A 25682-nucleotide genomic window follows, 5' to 3' on the forward strand; every position below is an offset into this window, starting at 1 on the left:
CATTTATCTTTACTTCACATTTATTATTTAATATTATATGTTTCTCTTTTGATTATTATTTTAAAATTCATTTGGCTTCCTTAAGTAGTAGAGAATGTCACATTTCTTTTTCTCTAAGGAAAATGATTTTACTACTATTTAGATTTAAGAGAAACAACTTCTAAAAGTTTATATATCTTTTAAAATTAACAAGAATTTTAACAACTCATTTATTTATATATAGGGCATTGATAAAAATAATTATGTATAATAATATTACCCACTTATCTTTTGTTTGAACGACAATTTCGCACTGTGAAAAGTTTGTACAAAAATATTATGACATAAATACTTAAGGATAAAAATGTGAAAATTTTATAAGTTTAAAATATTTCATTTTAGTTTCTATCAATTAAAACCATTGCAAGAATTTCAAAACTGAAGTAGACATAATTAATGAAAACATTTTACGATGTTTTCCAATGTAATAAAATATTCCCTGTTGAATCTAATATCTTTATGCAAAATAATAAAAGAAACATGCTAATTGATTAAACTTTAAATATTTTCAAAGTTTTATCATCTTCCCTCCATGCCCTTGCTAATTGTATTTCCCAACCTCCACTTCTTATTACATGCAAAACATGAAAGACCATGAGGTGACTATAATTCATTAAATAAGTAGTCAATCTTTCTAACCCTTAAGTCATGGGCAATGTCTAATCTTATCTTAAAAACATAGATAAGACTATACCTTATGCACCACATCTAAAACACTATGTCATTCAAGCATTTGTACGTACATGATATGATGCAATACATGCATAAGTTATCTTCATGGAAGTCATGATGAAAAAATTTTTGTTTTCTTCATTTCTTTTTTGAATCTTAATCAAATTAAATTGAAGCATGGATTCAAAACTAAGTAGTCGATTGAGCTATAGTCTACTAGTAACATTGGTACTTAAGTGACTCTTCTCCATACACCTTTTCATTCATTCCTTTGTGCACATCATTGTTGTCACTTGTAAACTTATGGTATGCATGTAGCTCAATGAGTTCTCTAACTATGTCAATCCTATGAAAACTTTAAATTTCACTTTCATGTAGAAACATATTTCCTTGGGCATCTACTAACTAACTTTCATGTATAGGGTCAAGTCCCTTTTTATACAAACATACTCACATTTTTATTTGAAAACATGCATCTTAACATTCACATTACATAAATGTTTCTTGAACTTTTCAAGAAAATGTTTTTAGCATTTTGTAAACTTATCATAGACATTTCATAAACATGTCTGAAACCTTGTTCAAAACATTCATAATATGTCATAAGTCATCCATGAAAATTCCTAATAAGACTTAAGCCCTTCATTCATCACATTCCTATCATTAGGACGACAATTTTATTCATAGGAAAGGTTCGAAACAAGCCTCAAACAACTTTCTAGGCAAAACAATGCAATGTCATGATATGCATTTTTTAATGTTACGACAAGTAGATTTTGCCTAAGTAAGGGCAACTTAATACTACAACATTCATTTTTTTTTATGTATTGGCATCGCTATTCCCATCCTATGTCGCGACATTACAATTTTGATGTTGTGACATTTGACATAGAAAGTGCACTTTCATTTCTAAACTCATCTAATCTTATTTCACAATCAAGTTAATCAAGTACAGTTCATCTAAGGATCAAATAAACCTCCCTCTAAACTCTCTAAACACACATACTCCGCCCAATTAGGGTGCTAATCAAAATTCTATCACCATACCTCAATCCACATTCAAATTATACAATCAATTAAATAATGGTTTCTCAGAGTTTAAAGATTTCATAAATTTCAACAACCATCACCATGCTTATGAAATCTTAAACTCAACAATTCAATGCAATTTATGGGATTCAAAAACAAATGTAACAACCTCTTATTTCATACCCTAAGGAGAATAGTGAGGTTACTAATTACCTTGCTTGAGAATTTCTTTGTCCCTATTTTAATCTTCCTTAACCTTGGCTTCGATTTCTCTCTATCCCTAACAAAAATAAGAGGGCGATTAAATTTAATTTCTCTTAAACCTAAGAAATAGGGTTTCATACTTACCTCAACTGCCTTAGAATAAAAATAAGAAAAAAATGAATTACTTTATGGAAGGTACCTTAATTAAAATTCTTGCAAAAATTTTAGAGAAGCAAATTTTGCTTGTTGTTTAAGGGAAGGAGAAGAGAAAATCATTTTCTTTGGTGGAGAGGAGTAGTGAAACAAGATTATTGGGGATATGGCATGCTTATATACATGCCCTCAATTAACGATTTCAAACCTTCACTTCTTTACACTAAACATTTTAAATATGCATAAAAATTCACCCAATTTTAGAAATCTTTAAATCTCAAAAATCAAAGTTACTAAAAGTCTAAACTACCATCTAGAAATAGTTGAGAGGTTTAAACACAAAATTAAATTTAAATTACCATTATACCTTAGATTGTACCTATGGGGTTTTAATCTTTTAAATTTCAGGATAAAACACTAAAAAGATTAAATACCATTAATAGTTTCTTAGGGTATGTCTTAGATCCAATTGACTTGTACATTTGTAATGATGTGATTTATCTATTTGTTAAGTTATTTATGCATGTTAATGTTTAACATAATTTGTTTGTAATGAATAATATGTCTTAAGAATGATAGAATTGTAATGACAAGACAAATGATCATGAGAATTTATACATTTAAATGACCATTCTAAAAATACCATGATAATCCAATTATTATTACTCGTGTTCTTGATATAGTAACATTAGTATTATAGATGTTTTTAGAATAACTATCTAATGTGTATAGGGTTCACAATCGTCATTTTTAATCCCCATGATCATGATTCATCATTCGAAGGGCATAATTATTATGCAAACATATATGCAAAACCTTGAATAATAGAATAATAAAGAATAAATAAATAAAAATTACATCATCACAAATAAATTGATGACTTGCATTACCTAAACAAGTAAGATGTAGACCATTGTAGGTTGATGTAGAAAGTTTATGTTTTATTAATGTTATATTTGTAAGAGATAGATTTTGTCCTTATAGAGTCATTGTGTCATTATAAAGAATATATTTGTCCACGAGAGTAGATGCCATATTAATGCTAGTTAGTTGCCACGAAACTAGAATTAGATTTGAAGTGAGTTTATTCGAGTTTAAACATAAGTTTAGTTCAAATGAATGGTTAACACAAGTCTTAAATAACTGTTGACAAAATCTTAAGTTCAAGTTAAAAAGTTTCGTTAAAAATAAACCCGAACTTAAACTTGAGTTAGAGTTATGCTTGGCTCACGAGTCAAGCATGATTCACTTGAACTCTTAGCAAATAATGTTGTTTTCAACCTTACCTAAAGATAAGACTAAATTCAAAGTAAACTTATTTAAACTTGAAACAAACTTAGTTTGGATAGTTCAAAACAAAAAACATGAATAAATGATACTACAGACATTAAACAAATGTACATCAAACTTGATCCAAACTCATTTCAAAAAGAGTTGAAAACAAGTCAGACCCTATTCAAACTCGGCTCGACTTGTTATCATCCCTACTCCGAAGTCACACCACTCATAAGACATTTGTTTTCCACTCTAAATATTTGAACTCAATAATCAGAATTGCTAAAGGCAATATGCCAAAAGGATATATTTTCACGTGACAAAAAGCGACAAAGTTCTATTTTTGGATAGGTCATGCTATTCAGTCATCCCAAAAACTAAAAAAACAAAAACAAAAAAGACAATACTGGTTTCTAGCAATCTTAACTATTTTAGTGGTGGTAAATTCAATTCTTAAACCTAAAATTTATTTTATTTAATATTATTACGTTATTATAAGCTTGCCTCTAATGAAATTTAAATAAGATTTTTGTTATGAAAAAATAATACTAGAAAATTCGGCGGGATTGTCTATATATACTACTCTAGAATCCTTGTGAGAAGTTTAGTGAACTATTGATTAACATTGTTGAACTTGAAGCTTTTGGTCATCGACTACTCGCCTGGGTGCCTTTACTTTAGGCCACAGCATCAACAACGACAACACATTACAACTTTTCTGTTTCAATGTTTTGTGATATTTTTTTTTTTTTCACTTTAATTTATAATTATTCCTTTAACTGGATCTTATTTGAACTGCAATAAACCATGAATCAGTGATGAACTACAGGTCTAACTACAGTACAGTCCGAATATAAGTCAAAATAGGTTTTCTTGTTACAATATTCATTTTAAAAGTCAGTTTATGGTCCGACTTGTCCAATCTGATCCTGCAAGTCATGCTAATTAACATATTTTCTTTAAATAGGTACTTGACTTTTATGTTAATATTAAAAACACAATTGTATAATTAATTTTTTAATATAAACATTTTTATTATTTATTTAATTTGAAAATCGAATCGATTATTTAGTTATCAATTTTCAAATTCTAATAAATCAAATCTCTAATCAAATTTCTAGTTTTCATAATATTCTACTTGTTAACCAAACTGACTTCACGATATCCTATTTTTTATTTTGGATATCGGTTCAATTTTGAGAAAATTTTGAACAGCCCTGTTGATAGGAAAGAAGAAAATGGGAAAAATCAAACCACAAGAGAAGAGAAATTAAAAAGGAGAATAGGATGAAGTTGTGGTGAGAGAGGAGAAAAAATAATAATATAATTTAAATTTAAATTAAAGAGACAAATTTACTTGAATACCCTTTTGAAAGTAAAGTTGACACTGGACTAAGGAAAGTTGAACGAAAGATGAAAATTTATTATATCTCAATCAATTTTAAAAGTAAAAATTTGCAGTTTTAACACAACTGAGAAGAGTAACCATCGTTCTCCATTTTCAAAATTAAATTTGCACGCTACCACTACCAAACTCCCATTTTCTATGTAAATGAATGGAAAATGAGATACGTCCGTTGAGCTTTGTTTATTTAAATTCACTGTTCTTATATTAGAAGTATTGAAAATCAAAGCTACCGCCACTTTCCCCATTAATTTGATGATACAATTATTTGTTTATAGTAGGGGCGAGCAAATTGCCTGTTCGAAATCAGAACTATTGGGTAATCGGTGATTGGTTCCGATTCCTATCTGAAATAAAAAAAAAAAAAGATAAGTTCGGGAAGAGAAACTGAAGGCATATGTAGGTTCTAGCTCCTTGCTCTCAGGAACCGAAATTGGAACTGACCTAGAACCGATCCAATTCACTTATTTAATACATTGGGTCAAGTACGTAACCCAATAATTAAAAAAAAAAATTAATACCTAAAATTAACATAAGGTGCCCTATTTCCTTTCCCCAATTCTTTTTCTTTTTCCCCCAACTAGCTGCCTACTTTCAAACCTTTTCTCCTTCTTCAGTTTGGTTCTAGTCTTCCAAAGGTTTTTGCTACAATTCTTTCCATCCTTTATCTTAGTCCAATATGTCCATTTTTCTTATGTTAGGGTGGTCTCTTAGAGCAAATCGTCACAATTAATATTTAACATAATCTTTGGTATTTAATTAATAAAAAAGATATTTATATTATCTGTATATTATTAAATAGATAATTGTCCAAAGAATAGTCCAAACATGACAAGGGTATCAGTGTTTGACACCTAATCATGAGAACTCTATGTGCACATTAGGTGATTGTTCTTGAAATATCCGTAACTTTGATATTGCCATGATAAAAGGTACGGGTAATAGTGATAGAGTTATCATAGTGTTGAATAACTTCATCGAAAGATGATGATAGTTTTCATGTGTTAAAATTATTTGTTGATGACTTGGTACAACACATGGGTATACATTGTAGACATGTCCACCGGACTAACCCACCAAAAGGATTCTATATAGATGGTTACTCCAGTATCTATGAAAAGTATCCTCTTAGTGAATGGAGGTATATATGATCTTTATACTTAAAATCATCAGATTGTTTTGTACAAAGATTAGTATAGTTTGACACTAACCCAATATAGTTCGATCAAAGGATTATTAGAAAAATGATGATTGGTTGTATTGAAATCTATATGAAGGCTATGGTGGATCAATAAAAGATTTGTCACTCCCAAACATGGAAGATGATATCTCAGTTAGGGTCTATTGACAGATGTCAATGACCAATTAAATTTATAATCAAAGTAGAATTGAGTTGATGTTTGATTTAATATTATCTGGTCAATAATAGAAGTTAATCTATGTAATTCATCGAGCCCTAAGAGAGATACTTAATCTATACCTCTACCTTGAAGAGATATTGTACGACAAAAATTGTCACTAATAGGATAAAAGAAGTCACATGCCGACCTCTACTAATCAGGTAGTCATGATATCTTGTTAGAGGCCAATCTTGGTCTATGCCTAATAGATGTTGGGTCAAAATCTCAAAACAAATCCTATTACTATCAACTTAATAGAGAGCCTATGGGTTACACACAAAAAGAGTTTATGAGCTCTAAATGCATAAGGATTGTCCAAATTGGAGTCAGGTTAGATTTTGGATGGAGAATCTAGAGCCTTGGAAACGTCAATGGACCCAAAATATATTATAATAAATTTTGGGATCTTAGTGTAATAATCATAAGTTGCTCGAGTGTATGTGAGATTCGACAGGATTGAGTTAGATTGACTGAAATCCACGTCACCTAATTTAAAATTCAAATTAGGATTACGCTAGGATTTTATCTTATCTTCATTAATATTGGAATCTTCAAATTTTGGGTTGAATAGAAAAAATGGCGAAGAGTTAATGAGATATTAATGAGGGAATATACACGCCTTAATTACGGTGACCAATTGTACAGCTTTGATGAGTTGTATACGTTGAAGCTAAGTGGTAATTTTTCCCACACAAGTTATGTCTGTCTGACAATTAATTTGTGCCAGGTGTGCATAGATATGCTGCTTGGGACATATTCAAGTTATAGGTGGCAAAAATGTGAAGTGTATATAAATGCCTATTTCTCATTTTAATTAAAAATATACACTGCAAAATATATTCAACTCTAACCATTGTAGAGAGATTTTTTTCCTTTTCTCTCACCTAAAGTTGTCCTCTAATTCATAGTTACTGCTTCATATGGATACCGAGGAGTAGACCTACGTTTGGTACTGATAACGACTTCTTTGGGACCTTTTTCCATCAATGAAAAATGAAGGAGCCACCCATGCAAATATATCTAACAAACACCCTATGTTTGTTTTGCATGTTTGTGAATTAACCTTACTATAGGGATGATCTAGCAGATTATTTGATATTAAATTAAAATTTTCATTTAATTATTCCATTGTCGAAGATCACAAAATCTCTACAATGGTATTAGAGTCACCCTTGAGGGATTAATTTACAAAATTAAATACCTATGTATTGTTGTATTCGATTGCAAGATATTTGTTAATATCGAATGTTAGTAATTTGTAAATTGCTATTGTAAAAATTTTAAAGAAATTTTGTGATTAATGCAATGAGAATTTAAATTGGTGTTGCTTTTATTGACTCTTTTTTTTTCTCTCTAAATTTTGTTGGATATTGTCAAATTTAATATGCAAGTTATTAAAATTTTGGTTAAAGGCTGAATTAGTTTCACATTGCTACAAGAAATCAATTTCAATACTTGTTGTTGCATATTTCAAAAGTTACTACTAGTGAGATCATGGTTTATGTGCCATGTTACCTTATCCCGATACTGTAGCCTACCAAAACTTAGAGATTTTTAACTGAATTGCTTTACAGCAACTTAATAGAGAAACACGCCAACAACGCCTATGTACACAATGTGCGTGGGTGGCACCTAGCGTGGGTGCATGCTAGACCTTCTCTTGACATTTGAGTTTTTCAAGTATGGCATGGTTGAACACTCCTTGTGCTAACCACGCACATGTATTCACAAGGATAGCATAATTGGACTCTCCTTATATCAGCCATACCCATGTTATGCCAAAGATGACATGGTTGGACATTCCTTGTGCTAATCATGCCCATGTTGTCTCAAGGATGGCATGGCTGAACACTCATTGTGCTAGTCGTGCCTATGTTGTTCCAAGAATGGCATGGTCATACATGGTTAGTATGGATGACACAAAGCCATTCTACAAGTTATGCACGTTTCTAGAATTTTGGTGAATTTTAGAAATATGTCATACACGACTAGCAACTTCCCGCACACTTGACTTAGGTAGGAAAAATTCAATTTAGTCCCATTTTGATGAACTGGGATTGAATTACAATTTTTTCTAGACTTTAGGGTTGAATTGTAACAGTGTAAAATTTAAACAACTAAAATATAAATTCACACTTGGGTTAAAATAATTAAAATTAATAGTCTTTTAATTTTGATTATATATATGCATTTTTGTTGATATGCATAGTGCCTGATATATAGTTGAACAACCTATGTTATGAATGTTTTTAATGAGTTTGTAATTTTAAAATAGGACATGTGTGTCTTGGCTTCTTTCAATTTCCGATGTATTTCTCTTTTCACTTAACTTTCTTTGAAATGCAACTTGAGGTTTCTATTTTATGAATGTAAAATTAGAATAGAATTTATTTTTCTTTATTAGAAAAATTGTAACTGGGAGATAAAGTCTTGTACTCTTAAATATTGAAGAATGATTGTTAATGACTCGAAGAGTAAGACGTAGGTTGACCAGTCAATTTCTCACAACTTGGAGAATTAGCATTAGTTGAAATTGTCTACTGACACATTTAAATTTACGTTGTAGTATGCATTTTAGGTTTTATTTTCAAAATAATCATCTCAAATGCTAAACAATTAAAATTGGTGAGACTGTAATAAATCTTTTAAACATATTAAGTCGAAAATAACCAATGCCTTTTAATACAATTCTTCAAGACAAACCGTTGTTCATTAGAGTTTTGTTCACCAAAGTGAAGGGTATACTTCTTCCAAGTGGAAAACCAAATAATTGTTGGTATTGGGTCCGACTTAAATTCTACACCTAGCTTGTTCACCAAAACAAAGGCGAAACCGAGAGTCAAGGACATGCAATTGTCGTTGTATAGGTGATATGTAGTATACACCTTATTGTAAACCAAGAGTCACAATTGATATATGCTAACTATTAAAGTAGAGATTATGGATTTTTGTGATTAGTTTAATTGGCGTACTTATTGATTAATTCAAACTTGTTCATCAAAGCAAATGAGAGAGTTAATGTAATTGGATTTTAGCCCACTAGGAAGTCCATCAAGAGTTCCCAAGTCTAACAAAGAGGGTTGTTGGCTTGAATAAAATAGTAGGAGGATTTATTCAATAAAGACCATATTGAAAATAATTAATTAAAATCAAGATTATTGATATTTACTTTTTTGCACATGAAGATCCAAATCCCACCATGTTAAACAATATGAATTTTTTTATCAATTTTAAAGAATGAAAATAAGCTTGAAGGCAGTAACTTCAATGATTGGTACTGAAGCCTTTGGATCATACTATGCTAAGAAAAGAAACTGTACGTTTTTGAAGGAGTAATGCCTCTTGAGCCTGGTCTCAATACCACCCAAAAGTTTAAGGATACTTATAATAAGTATTTGGATTACTCCAATGATGTCTAGTGTTTAATACTGGTTGCTATGACACTTAAGCTATAAAAGCAATATGAAGACATAGACGCCCAATCCATTCTTCTTCACTTTCATGAGATGTTCACAATTCGTATGACATATAAGATTTACGAGTTGTCAAAAGCACTTTATAAGTGCAAGTTGTCATGTAGTCAAAATGATTGGCTATATAAAACGGTTGGCATCATTGGGGAAGATTATGGAATATGACTTAGCCATTGACCTTGTCTTGTACTCCCTTCCTAACTCATATGGCATGTTCATTATGAACTATCTTGTAAGTGAAAAGTCCCTAAGCTCTTTGGGTTGCTTAAGACTATTGAGTAGGAGGTGAAAAAGTCTGCTAATGTACTTTTGGTAGATGTCAATGTATGCAAAATGCAAAGGTAAGGGTCAGGTCAAGACCAAGTTCAAGCGTAAAGCCCAAAAATAGGCTTATACCCTTATACAACCTATAAGTGACGTTGGAAAAGGCAAAGTTGTTTGGTTCCACTGTAGCAAGGCCAGACATTGAAGGAAACATCACAAGGCTTACCTTAAAAGCAAGAACAAGTCGGTTGTTTTAGCTTCAGGTAATTTGTTACTAAGATAAACACTACAACATCTATGTCTTGGGTTGTGAACATTAGATGTGGTTCTCACATTTGTTTTAATATGCAAGAACTAAGGGAAAGTAGACTACTGACCAAAGAAAAAGTGGACCACTATGTTGGAAATTGAGCCAAGATAGTTGTATCACCTATATGAAGTTGTTTATCAATTTGTCTTATGGGCTTATTTTGGAACTCCAAGATTATTTTTATGTTCCTGGCATTTCTAGGAATTTAATTTATTTGTCCGCTTTGAACAAGTTTGGATATTCTTTATTGATTATTAATGGTGTTATAACCATCAGCTTGAATTATATTCCTTATGGAATTGCTAGTTTAAAAAATGGTCATCATGTTCTTGATTTGAATGATAAAATATATAATATCAAAAATAAAATAACTAAATGTTCTGATATGAACACCACATATATGTGGCATTTCAAGCTCTTTCATATATGACCAAAACTTATTTTGAAACTTCACAAAACGGGGATTTATGATCATTTGATCTAGAGTCTAAATGGTGAATGCGAATTATGCCTCTTAAGCAAGATGACCAAGTTGCCCTTCAATGGACATAATGAAAGAGCAACTGAATTGTAAGCATTATTCGCAGCGATGTATGTGGACTCTTAACAATGCAAACTAGGAATGAGTACTTTTACTTCATAACATTTACTAATGATCTGAGTATATATGGCTATATGTATCTAATGAAACACAAGCTGAATGCTTTGAAAAATTCAATGAATTCAAAAGCGAAGTAGAAAAACAAATTGAAAATAGTATAAAGATCCTTCAAAGTGATTGAGAAGGTGAATACTTGTATATTAAGTTCAAAGATTAACTAAAGGAACATGAGATAATATTAGAGCTCATTCCTTCTAGTACACCACAACATAATGGTGTATTTAAATGAAAGAATATAACTTTGATAGACACAGTTAGATCCATGATAAGCTTTACGGATTTACCCACGTCATTTTAGGGATATGCTCTAGAAACAATTACGTATACATTGAAACTGAGTCACGTCCAAGTTTATAGATAAAATTCCTTTTATGTTATGGACTAGGCGAAAACCCAATTTAGAATATCTAAAGGTTTGAGACAATAAAGCTTATATCAAGAAATTGACTTTGAACAAACCAAGTTCCAAATCTAAAATATGTATCTTTGTGGGGTATCCTAAAGAAACTAATAAATTATGTTTCTACCACCCGAACGAGCAAAAGGTTTTCATTGCTCAGATCAGAATTTTCTTAGAAAATGAGCTTATTTCTAGAAGAACGAATGGGAGAAAGATTAAAATTGATGACGTTTAGACATCACAAGAAACCACAAACATAGATTAGAAAGATGTGCCACCTTATGAGGTTGAGCATCGTAAAGAGGTTGTTACACAGCCAACTTAACATGCACATGAGTCGTATAAGTCTAATCAAGTACATGGCAAGCTAAAGGGGTTTGGTTATCTCTTAACTCAGTATAACGATGTACTAGTCATTTAAGATGATGAACTTAAGACTTACCAATACATTATCTCGAATCTCGACTCTGTTAAATAGTTTAAAGCTATGAAATCTGAAATAGACTTCATATACTAGAACCAAGTATAGACTCTGGTAGATCTACCTAAAGGGATAGAACCTATAGGGTATGAATGGGCCTTTAAAAAGAAGACTAACGTGGAAGATAATATGCAAACCTATAAGGCACGATTGGTTACAAAAGGTTTCACATAAGAGCATGACATAAATTATGACAAAACTTTTTCACCAGTCGCAATGCTGAAGTCTTTTCAGATTATGCTTGTAATAGTTGTATATCATGATTATGAAATCTGTCAAATGGATGTCAAAATTGTTTTCTTGAACAAAAACTTAGTAGAAAATGTGTATGTGGCACAACTCAATGGTTTTGTTCTTGATGGACAAGCGAACAAGGTATGTAAGTTACAAAGATCCATTTATGAACTCAAACAAGCTTATAGGAGTTGGAACATTTGTTTTAACAAAGTCATAAGAGAATTCAAATTCATTATAAACAAAAATAAGCCATGTGTGTACAAAAAAGTCAACGGGAGCAAGATAGTATTTTTAATATTATATGTTGATGACATATTAATTATTGGGAATGATATACCAAAATTGCAATCAATAAAGACTTGATTATCCAAGTGTTTCTCTATGAAAGACTAACGAGAAGTAGCATGTATCCTTGAAATTAAGATCTACAAAGATAGATCACATAGGCTGCTTAGACTAAGTCAAAGCATATACATTGACAAAGTGCTAAAAAGATTCAACATAGAAAAATCCAAGAGAGGATATCTTATGATGAGTCATAGAGTATATTTCTCTAATGATATGTGTCCTAAAACACAATAAAAGTGAGATAAGATGAGGTTGATCCCTTATATTTTTGCGATAGGATCAATTATGTATGTCATGTTATATATGAGAGTTGATGTCTCATACACTTTAAGAATGTTATTGGATGGTTGTTAAGAACATTCTCAAGTACCTTAAAAGGACTAAAAATATGTTACTAGTTTGTGGAGGACAATCTGAGTTCATTGTACAAGGATATAGTGATGCTAGTTTTCAAATAGATCGAGATGATTTCAAACCCCAATCAAGATTTGTGTTTTGCCTAAATGTGGAGCAATCAGTTAAAAAAGGTCCAAGTAAAGCATTGTGACTGATTCTACGATCAAGTTTGAGTATATTATTTTATTAGATGTGATAAAAGAAGTGGTATAGATCAAGAAGTTTGTCATTGAACTTGGTATGGTCCCACATATAAAAAATCCTATAGAACTTTGTTGTGACAACAACAGAGTGGCAACGCAAGCAAATGAGCCATAATCTCACCAACAATCCAAATACATAATCAAGAGATACCACCTGATTAGATATATTATTCAGTATAGAGGTCTGTAGATATGAAGAATAGATACTGATGACAATTTGGCTGACCCATTGATGAAACCTCTGTCACAATAAAAGCATGATAGACATGTAGTCTCATATGGCATTAAATATATGTTTGATTAGTTATAGTGCAAGTAGGAGATTGTTAAGGTAATGCCCTAAAGCGAATTATCACAATTAATGTTTAATGTAATATTTGGTATCTAATTAATAAAAATGGCATTTATATTATTTGTATATTATGAAAAAGAAAATTGTTTTAAGAATAGTAGAATTATGACAAAGATATCAGTGCTCGACACCAGATTATGAAAACCTTATGTGCACATTAGATAGGTGTTTTTGAAATGCTCGTAACTTTGATATTCTATGATAAAGGGCACAAATAATAGTGATAGAGTTATCATAGTGTTAAACAATCTCATCAAAAGATAATGGCAATTCTCATATGTTAAAGTTGTTTGTTGACGACTTATTATAACACATGGGTGCACATTGTAAAAATGTCCATCGAACTGACTCATCAAGAGGATTCCATATGGATGGTTGCTTTAATGTCTATGGGAAATATCCTATTAGTAAAATGAGATACATGTGATCCTTAAACTTAAGGTTATCGAACTATCTTATACAAGGATCAGTATGACTTGACACCAGCCTAATGTAATCTAATAAGAGAATTGTTAGAATGGTGATGATTAGTCATATCAAGATTTGTACGAAGACTATGATAGATCAACAAAGAATTCATTACTCTTAAGCATAGAAGTTGATATCTTAGTTAGAGCCTATTAAAGAATGTAAATGACCAACTAAATATGTGGCCAAAGTGGAATTGAGTTTATGCTCTATTCAATATTATTTGGTCATTAACAGAAGTCAATATATGTAATTTGAAGGGACCTAAGCGAGACACTTAATCTATACATTAACCTTGAAGAGATATTGTATGACAAAAGGATTGAATTGTATAAAAAATCATATCACTGATTGATTAAAAGAAGTCATATGCTGACTTCTACTAATCGAATAAACATCATGTCTTACTAGAGATCAATTTTGGTTTCTGTCCAAATGGATGTCGGATTGAAAGCTCGACACAAATCTGATCTTTACCAACTTAGTGGAGAACTTATAGGTCACATATAAAAGGAGTTGATGAACTCTAAAGGCATAAGGATTGTCCAAGTTAGATTTGGTATGAATGTTGGTTGGAGAATTTAAAGCCTTGGAAAGGTCTATAGACCATAAATATATTTTAATATATTTTGGGACCTTAGAGTAATAATCTTGAGTTATTAAGGTATATGCAAGATTTGGTAAGATTGAGTTGGATTGACTCAAATCCATGTCACCTAATTTGAAATTTAAATTAGGATTATGATAGGATTTTATCCTATCTTCATTAATATTGGAATCTTCCAAAATTGGGTAGAATGCCAAAAATGGTGAAACGTTAATAGGATATTAATGACGGAATATATACACTTTAATTACATTGATCAACTATACAGCGTTGATGAGTTGTATACGTGGAAGCTAGATAGGAATTTTTCCCACACAACTCATGTCTGCCTGGCACATTAATTTATGCCAAGCCTGCATGAATGTGTTGCTTGGGAAATATTCAAGTCCCAGGTGGCAAACATGTGAAGTGTATATATATGTGTATTCCTCGTTTTAATTAAATATACCCTAGCCACTGTAGAAAGATTTTTCCTTTCCTCTCACATAAATTCATCCTTTGGCTCTAGCAAGCCATGAGTATAGTTAAACATTCATAGTTACTACTTCGTGTGGATACCGAGGAGTAGACTTATGCTTGGTACTAATAGTGGCTACTTTGTAACCTCTCTTTATCAACGAAAAATGAAGGAGCCACCCACGCAACTATATCTAACAAACACCCTATATTTGTTTTGTATGTTTGTGAATTAATCTTACTAATTTAGAAAAGGGTTTTACGGATTGTTTGATATTAAATTAAAATTTCAATCTGATTATTCCACTGTCAAAGATCGTAAAATCCCTACATCTTAAACTCTTTCAGTCAACATTTGCTGCTTTATTACAAAGAATGTTCCACTTGAGATTAGAAACTTAAAACATGATGAAACAAAATTCGAAAGCATGTTCAATTCAAGCATAGAGTATGTCTTCTTTTGTAGATAGGAAATTTGCTTTGGAGGGGCAAATGAGTAACTAACAACAAAACTACGCGTTAACAAAATGGTCTTTTTGAGTTGAATTTTGTGCCCACAGGTTTCAAGGTGTTTTGTTTTCCTCAATGACCCTTATATTTCTTATGGAAATTGGGAAGTTATTTATCCTGTAATTTTACTTCTTATGGTTTCTTTTGTTTTAATGAGATTTGTTTTGTCTTTCTATTTTAAAGAAATATTTTGTTTGAGGTAGAGTTATTATTATTATTTTTAAATAGCTAGTCCAATAATTGTCCCTTTACTTGAAATTGAAAGTGTATTATGTATTTACCTTGATCTTGTGTTAGTGGATGGTTTTGATTTTTTTTTTTTGGTTGATGTTTTGGAGGTCTATTTTACCATGAGAAAAGTAATAACATGAGTCTCTCATACAATTGATTTGAATGTGCATATAATTAGATGGAATTGAATTTAGGATAAAATAGAGCAATTTTTTAGAGTCATCATGTTTTTTTTTTTTTTTTCTCATTTCATAATGGATGGTTACAATATAGATATGTGTATATATAACAAATTCTGGGTAGAAACCAGAACCTACAAGGTTAGTTCTAGATAGGAACCGACCTTACAGATTTCAAGTTTCGATTTCTATTCCTAGGAACTAGTCAGTTCTAATTTCGATTTCTAAAAAATTTACAGGATATTCGAACCCACTCATCCCTAGTTTATAACATTCCAATTATCTTTCCTCATTTTACTTTTAAGTCATATAAAAAAATATATTTTTTATCATATTATAGTTCTATCATTACCTTGTTACAAGTAACTCGAACATCAGTTTCTCTTTTTTTTTTTTTTGGGCGGGGAAGAATGTCATTCTCTTTAATGCTAAACTTCATCAGTTAATAAATGTCTCTCTTAAAATGGCTTGAGTTACCCTTGTATGCATTTATCTTTACTTCACAATCATTATTTAATATTATATGTTTCTCTTTTGATTATTATTTTAAAATTCATTTGGCTTCCTTAAGTAGTAGAGAATGTCACATTTCTTTTTCTCTAAGGAAAATGATTTTAATACTATTTAGATTTAAGAGAAACAACTTCTAAAAGTTTATATATCTTTTAAAATTAACAAGAATTTTAACAACTCATTTATTTATATTTAGGGCATTGATAAAAATAATTATGTATAATAATATTACCCACTTATCTTTTGTTTGAACGACAATTTCGTACTGTGAAAAGTTTGTACAAAAATATTATGACATAAATACTTAAGGATAAAAATGTGAAAATTTTATAAGTTTAAAATATTTCATTTTAGTTTCTATCAATTAAAACCATTGCAAGAATTTCAAAACTGAAGTAGACATAATTAATGAAAACATTTTACGATGTTTTCCAATGTAATAAAATATTCCCTGTTGAATCTAATATCTTTATGCAAAATAATAAAAGAAACATGCTAATTGATTAAACATTAAATATTTTCAAAGTTTTATCATCTTCCCCCCATGCCCTTGCTAATTGTGTTTCCCAACCTCCATTTCTTATTACATGCAAAACATGAAAGACCATGAGGTGACTATAATTCATTAAATTAAGTAGTCAATCTTTCTAATCCTTAAGTCATGGGCAATGTCTAATCTTATCTTAAAAACATAGATAAGACTATACCTTATGCACCATATCTAAAACACTATGTCATTCAAGCATTTGTACGTACATGATATGATGCAATGCATGTATAAGTTATCTTCATGGAAGTCATGAAGAAAAAATTTTTGTTTTCTTCATTTCTTTTTTGAATCTTGATCAAATTAAATTGAAGCATGGATTCAAAACTAAGTAGTTGATTGAGCTACAGTCTGCTAGTAACATTGGTACTTAAGTGACTCTTCTCCATACACCTTTTCATTCATTCCTTTGTGCACATCATTGTTGTCACTTGTAAACTTATGGTATGCAAGTAGCTCAATGAGTTCTCTAACCATATTTATCCTATGAAAACTTTAAAATTTCACTTTCATATTGAAACGTATTTCCTTGGGCATCTATTAACTTGCTTTCATGTATAGGGTCAAGTCCCTTTTTATACAAACATGCTCACATTTTTATTTGAAAACTTGCATCTTGAACATTCACATTACATAAATGTTTCTTGAACTTTTCAAGAACACGTTTTTAGCATTTTGTAAACTTATCATAGACATTTCATAAACATGTTTGAAACCTTGTTCAAAGCATTCATAATATGTCATAAGTCATCAATGAAAATTCCTAATAAGACTTAAACCTTTCATGCCTCACATTCCTATCATCAGGAAAGCAGTTTTATTCATAGGAAGGATTCGAAACAAGCCTCAAACAACTTTCTAGGCAAAACAACATAGTGTTATGATATGCATTTTTTAATGTTGCGACAAGCAGATTTTGCATAAGTGAAGGCAACTTAATATTACAACATTCATTTTTTTCATGTACTGGCATCGCTATTCCCATCCTATGTCGTGACATTACAATTTTGATGTTGTGATATTTGTCATAGAAAGTGCACTTTCATTTCTAAACTCATCTAATCTCATTCCACAATCAAGTTAATCAAGTTCAATTCACCTGAGGATCAAATAAACCTCCCTCTAAACTCTCTAAACACACATACTCCACCTAATTAAGCATGCTAATTAAAATTCATATCACCGTACCTCAATCTACACACAATTATACAATCAATTAAATAATGGTGTCTCATCATTTATAAAGAGTTTATGAAATTTTCATACAACCAAATCATAACCATGCTTCATAAAATCTTAAACTCAACAATTCAATGCAATTTATTGGATTCAAAAAGCAAAAATAACAACCTCTTCTTTCATAAGGCGAGTGGTGAAGTTTTACTAATTACCTTGCTTGAGAATTTCTTTGTCCCTAGTTTAATCTTCCTTAACCTCAATTCCCTTAGAATAAAAATAAGAAAAAAATGAAATACTTTGTGGAAGGTATCTCAATTAAAAATCTTGCAGAAATTTAAGAGAAACAAATGGTATTTTGCTTGTTTAATGGAAGGAGAAGAGAAAATCATTTTCTTTGGTGGAGAGGAGTAGTGAAACAAGATTATTAGGAATAGGGCATGCTTATATACATGTCTTCAATTAACAATTTCAAACCTGCACACTTCTTTACGCTAAACATTTTAAATATGCAAAAGAATTCACTCAAAGTTTAAAAATCTTTAAATCTCAAAAATCAAAGTTACTAAAAGTCTAAACTACCACCTAGAAACAATTGAGAGGTTTAAACACAAAATTAAATTTAAATTACCATTATACCTTTAGATTGTACTTATGGGGTTTTAATCTCATTAAATTTTAGGATAAAACACTAAAAAGATGAATATACAGTTAATAGTTTCTTAGGGTATTGCCCTAGATCCAATCGACTTGTACATTTGTAATAATGTAATTTATCTATTTATTAAGTTATTTATGCATGTTAATGTTTAACATAATTTGTTTGAATGAATAATATGTCCTAAGAATGATAGAATTGTAATAAGGGGATCAAATGACAGATCGTGAGAACTTTATACACACATTAAATGAACATTCTAAAAATACTATACTAATCCAATTATTATTACTTTATGCTTTTGATTATAGTAACATCAGGATTATAGATGTTTTTAGAATAACTATCTAATGTGTGAATAGGGTTTCTACAATCGGTCATTTAATCCTCTCATCATGATTCTATCATTCGAAGGGCATATTATTCATTCGAACATATTATGCAAAACTTTTATATGCATGAATAATAGAATACCCTTTATTAATTAATAAATAAATTACATTATTACAAATGTACAAATTAATTGACTCTAAGGCATTACCTTAACAAGTAGGTTCATGTAGACTAATGAGAGGTTAATGCAGAATTAGTTCATGTATTTATTAAACTTGGATACCTGATATTAAAGATAGATTAATTCCTTATAGAGTCATTGGTGTCATAGAGTTTAAAGAGTTCATATTAACCAAGTACCGCTAGAGTAGATGCTTATTTAATGCTTACATGCTTAGTCAAACTCAAAAGGAAAACTAAGGTAACATATGATATCCAGCCATCAACATATCACAAGCTTAAGAGAACATGTATGGTTAACTACAAGTTTAAATGGGACTACCGATGAAATCTTAGCCCTAGGATATTATTGATATATAAGTTTCGTTAACTGTAGCAGAATCGCATTATTTTTGTAACTTGGTAGTAGTAATAGTTTTAATGTATTAATTAATACAGTTTTAGTATAGATCAGATTCTGTAGCTAATCTAGACTGTAAAAGGAATTAGTAGTTAGATCCCAATCATTATGGGATTAATGTCTAATATATTACTTGTCAACTTATACACTTGCGAGTGAGACATAATACATCTGTTGATGAAATCATATTTCAGAGAAGGGACGTACATGCATTTCATAATTTTAGCTCATGTACGCATGTAACTTTTAAGTCTCAACAGCACATGACATCCTAAAATTCAAATTTTGGCCACTCTTGGCTAGATTTCCTTGAGTAATCAAATTCCAACCTATGGTAGTCATATTAAACTTCGTTTTCTTGATAATACATTGTCAATTCAAGCTCTATATTATGTTCCTGTCTAGAATAACATATTAAGGCAAGTAATCAAGATCAGTATACTTTCATATTTCATAACAATGCCATAGAATTAGTCTTTTTCCTATTGCTAATTATATTTCAAGAAAGGATGCATCAAGAACTTGAATTCAAAAGATAGACCAAGATTTTACTTTCCTAGTTTCTAACAAGCAAAATTTCATTGGTTTCTTTCTCCTCTCTTGACTCATCGGTTTTCTCTCTTGCACCAACAATCCTTATTACGGTGATTTGTTAGCTTGCCTCTTCTATTGATTCTCCCTCTCTCTTTTTGCTTTGAGTGAACAAGAGGCAAAAATTACGGTTTAGAGGTTATGACTGATTTATTTATTCTTCCTTCTCTTGAATCCTTCTTCAAATGAGATTCATATTATAAGATGATATACAATCATACATCATATAGATGTATAGGCATACATCCTTTCACTTTTGCTAATGTGACAACTCACATAGGTTGCTTGTATGGCTAATTACGTAAAAGTGTGTGTCTACTATACACGATCATATGTGATGAAGGCATCGTGGAAGCATCGAGTTATCAGGGAGATCCACCACACATTTCGATCAGGCCAGTTATGAGGAGCTAAGCTAAGAAGGCGCAACAGACCTTGGTGGGACTCGTGGAGGGCTTAAAGACTAAAAACTACTCACTCAAGGAGGACTGGAGGCTTGAAAGAGCCAACAAAGAGGTCACCTTGATTCAGGCCCAAACTTATGACAAAATCTAATTGAAGCATGCAAACAGACTTTGAATGACCATAACTTTTGACCCGGAAGGAGTTATGGGGCTTGTAATATATCAACACGAAGCATGTTTTGAGCTCTATAACATCAACCACTTCGTCGGTTACACTTGATTTGTAGGCCTAAATAAAGGCTATTTTAGTGTGTATCAGGTAGTTTTTGTTTACCAAATTCAGGATTTTCAGGTTTTATAAATTTTAGTCTTGTTTGTGACCTGGTTAGACTTTATTGAGCCAATTGACATATATTCTTTTAATTTAATTAGTGTTTTTGGTAGTTAATTAGGTAATGGGTTTGGGAAGTTTGGAAGTCCATTGGGTCATGGGTAGTTTTAGAGTTAAGTTGGCATTGTATTATAAAAACTTATTTTTTTTATCATGAAAGGATCTTTTGGCCTACTTTGCATACTATTACATTACTAATCTTTGAACTTATCAAAATCATCTTATGGCGTTCACCATTCTGATACTGAGGTTTGTTCGATTCCATATCGATTCGGGTCAAAGTTCATTTCAGTGATGAAACTGATTTAATCATAGGGAAAATATCTTCTTGAACGTTGGGTCTTGCATCAAATCATCAAGGTTTGTGTCAATATGTCAGGTTAAAATAAATATTTTGGTTTTGTTTTAAGTTGAATTCATTTAAGATTTGAATCTAAGTCTAAGAAAGAGTAGTAATGCCTTGTTGCGTACTTGAGGGTGTTACAGTTCATGTTCACAACCATAAGTAGATCCTATGGGCAAAATCATTTTTTCACAATATGAATGGTCATGCACTTTTTTGCATAAGTGTTTATCAGTCTTATGCTACAAATAAGCATGGTAGGGAGGGCAAACCTGACCTATGGCCAAACCCATATCCCTTATTTTTGGCATGGCCCAAGAGGGTATGTCCCATTAAAAACAATAAATAATTAAATTAACGAAAATTTGGAAATTATAAAACTAAAAAAATATAAAAGACATAATTTTGCGGGTCGACAACGACACTGTCCAAAGGGCCCTAGGCCATGTTGTAGGCCTTGTCGTGCTAGCAAGTCAGCCTTGCCCTCAAGGCTCGATGCTATGCCTACTTACATGTCATGAACGATTGCATAGGTCTTATGTACAATTATTTATCATGTATGAAATCTCTATCCTATTTGATTAACGATCATTTTTTCACCACAATTAATAATTTGTGCATGTCTAGAAATTTTGTTTCAGTCCATTTTGATTGACTTTGGGTAGACTAATCACAATAAAAGTTCCCAATACCAATGACAAGATAAAATACAACACTAAAATAGCGTAAAACGAAAATCACATATTTGTTATTTCAATACAAATCAAACTTATATCCATTCGCGGGAATGTTTCCACCTTAAAGCTTAATAAGACTGATATATTCAACACATGTAATAACACATTTATTATGAGAACATGACTTCCATGAATCATAAACTTCACACGAAAGCCAATAAATACCTAAAATGATAGAAATTCAAAGCAAAATACTCTCTTTAAAATATAATAAAAATTTAATTTTTTAATTATTTTATTAAATAATAGTACATCCTTAAATTTAATAGAGAATTTTGACAGAATTTAACATATAGACATATTTGGATTTTTTCAAGATGCAAGGTGGGAATCGGGGAATTCAATCTGCTTTGGGTGGAACAAGTCTTTTGGCCTATATATAAATTATAAATTAACCATTTTTGTTTGTATGTCGCTGGTTTTTTTTCTCTATCACGTGAATATCTTCTTGGAACCGGCAAGTGGATGATACCATAATAATGATATCTTCTCCAGATCCCGTAGCACATAAGGTGTCGGTAAACAAAATCTGAACCACAGATGATAGGAGAGATGGACAGTATCTTCAGTTGGATTGTTTGGTCGAGTACTTTTTTCTTCTTGGTAACTTTGATTCTTCTACTGAGAGGTAAGGAGTCTAAAAACGCTAGACGGAAACACCGGCGCCTCCAGGCTTGCCAATCGTTGGCAATATCTTTGATCTTGGCACAATTCCACACCAAACCCTTTACAATCTCATACCTAATTACGGACCTATACCTTGGTTAAAGCTTGGATCTGTCAACACCTTGGCTATGCAATCTGCAAAGACTGCCACTGAGTTCTTCAAAAGTCACGAGTCACGACCATATCTTTTGTGACCGCAAGTGTCCGATTGCAGTTACATCTCATAACTACAATCAGGGATCACTTGCAATTGGGCAATATGGCGCCTACTGGCGCATCCTTCGACGTATCTGCTCAATGGAGCTCTTAATCAACAGGAGAATCAACGACACTACTCAAATTCGGCGAAAGTGCATAGACAACATGTTACAGTTTATCGAGGATGATGTTGCCACAGCACAAGCGAGGGGAGAATCAGGAGAGCTAAATTTAGTTCATTACCTCTTCGTTATGGCATTTAACATAATAGGCAACCTTACTTTGTCCCGGGATCTTCTAAACTCACACTCCACAGAAGGGGAGGAGTTCTTCGCTGCGATGAGCAAGGTCATGGAGTGGGCTGGAGCGCCAAATCTGGCAGATTTCTTCCCATTCCTGCAAAGATTGGATCCTCAGGGAATCAAAAAGGGCATGGACCGCGACATGGGACGGGCCATGCACATAATTGCTGGGTTGATGAAAGAGAGGACGGTCGAGGATAATAAAATGACCAAAGAAAAGAGGATAAATGACTTCCTGGACGCAGTGTAGAGTATGAAAGTGTTGGAAAAGAAGGGCCTGACAAAATCTCAAATCAGAATGTGATCATAATCATACTGGTAAACATTACGTTCATGAACTAATTGTATTTAAATTCGCTGTTAAGTATATTAAATATTTTGCAGGAAACGTTTTTTGCCGGATCAGAGACTACAAGTAGCACGCTCGAATGGGCTACAACAGAACTACTGCACAACACTGAATCAACGAAAAAGATTAGGGAGGAGCTTGATCGGACTGTTGGGCGAAACAGGAAGGTTGAAGAGACAGATATAAAAGAACTTCCTTATTTAAAGGCTGTTGTGAAGGAGACACTAAGGTTGCATCCGCCAATTCCATTGCTGCTTCCAAGAAATTCAATTCAAGAAACTGAATTCAGTGGATATCACATACCAAAAGATACCCAAATTTTCGTGAATGCTTGGGCCATAGGAAGAGATCCAGAACATTGGGTGGAACCCTTGTGTTTTAAGCCTGAGAGGTTTCTGGGATCAAACATAGACTACAAAAGGGACAAAATTATGAATTAATTCCATTTGGATCTGGGCGCAGAATTTGCGTTGGGATGTCATTAGCTGAGCGAGTACTTCATCTAACTATCGCCTCTCTAGTTCACACTTTTGAGTGGGAGCTAGCCAGCAAGATTACACCACAGACAATATACATGAGAGAGAGGATGGGGATAACCGTTCGGAAGCATATTCCCTTGAAATAACGTTTCTTAATGTTATCATTTGCTCGCTTTCAGATTTTGTATTAACAATGAAACCCTGTTTAATAATGAATATTTTTGTCTTATTTTTATAACTTTTAGCCTTTAACTTTACCTGCACCATCTGAAATTACCTGTAAGTTGGCTCTGAACTCACGTGATTCCCAAGGCTTTCGTTTTCCCTCTAAATATTTAAATTCAATAATCAGAATTGTTAAAGGAACGTGCCAAAAAGATAAGTTTTCACGTGTCAAAAAATAACAAAGTTCTATATTTTATTAGGTCAGGTTAATAAATTCAAAAACATTTAAGGATAAAAATAATGAAAATACAAAAATACATCTATTATTACAAAATTAAATAATATTTTCCCTCAAAACTTTATGAATTATAGCTTTCACCTTTATTTATATTAATAATCATAAAAACTTAAATTTCAAATAGTTTGTAACATATTACATCACTAGTGAATTGGTACAATTTAATTGATCAAATCACTTAGTGATTATATGATTTGGTCGAAATAGCATCGAGAAGGTTCTAGTCTAGCAAAATAACATCTTCTTCGAACAATTACGATTGAAATTGTATGATTACAATTAAAATCATTCAATTTTGTTGTCAATCGCAATCGCACTGAAGTGGTGTGACTCCCATTGTTAACTAGCCTCCATTTTTTCTATTGAGAAATTATACATGGAAACCACCTTTACCTTTGATAAGTTAAATAAGCAAACAAAGTCAAAATAAGTCATTCAATTTGATTTCGAATGAGAATAAACAACCATACACACCACAAAAACTTTTTTTGATCAAGCCAAACAAAGGCTAGATAAGAATTGGTTCCTTAGCTGGCTGTGGTGATGGGTGTTAATGAATGTTGTCATGAGTGTGGTGGGTGTTGATGGTAGTGGTGGTGGTGGGGTTTGTAATGTTGGTGGCAAGATGAGGAAATTGTGGTTTCGCTATGGTAAAAGAGTTTGTATTGATAGGGATGAGGAAGATGAGCAAGACTAAACATGAGAGAAGAGAAATTTAAAAGGACAAGAGGTAGAATTTGTGAGAGAAGAGAAAAAAGAAAAAATAAAGAAAAAGAATAATATAATATAAATTTAAATTTAAATAAGAGAGATAAATTTACTTAAGTATTTTGAGCACTGCTATGTATATACATTTGTTATACATAATTTAAGAATATAAATTATATGTCATCATGTAATTAAGTGTTATTTTATCTTTAATTCAAAATTATCTAATCACATGATGACATATTATTTAAGTATATAAATTATATATATAAAATGTATACACTTTCTCCATTTTCTAAGTAAATGAAAGGAAAAGGTACTACCACTTTCTCAATTTATTTATTGATACGATTACAATACATGTTTATAACATTCTTTATGCTCATTTTACTTTTAAGTAGTACATAAAAATATTCATTTTATCATATTATAAATCCCCCGTTACCTTGTCAAAAGTAAAATGAATATCATTTTCTCTATAATTCTAAACT

The 25682-nt window shown here is 31.5% G+C and overlaps 1 pseudogene; it reads left to right on the forward strand.

Annotated features, from left to right (window-relative positions):
• Positions 1-7961: 7961 nt before the first annotated feature.
• On the forward strand, positions 7962-24229 carry LOC123202292 (annotated as a pseudogene).
• Positions 24230-25682: the final 1453 nt, after the last annotated feature.

This window comes from Mangifera indica, chromosome 18 (genome assembly GCF_011075055.1).
Source record: "Mangifera indica cultivar Alphonso chromosome 18, CATAS_Mindica_2.1, whole genome shotgun sequence".
NCBI classification, from domain to species: Eukaryota; Viridiplantae; Streptophyta; class Magnoliopsida; order Sapindales; family Anacardiaceae; genus Mangifera; species Mangifera indica.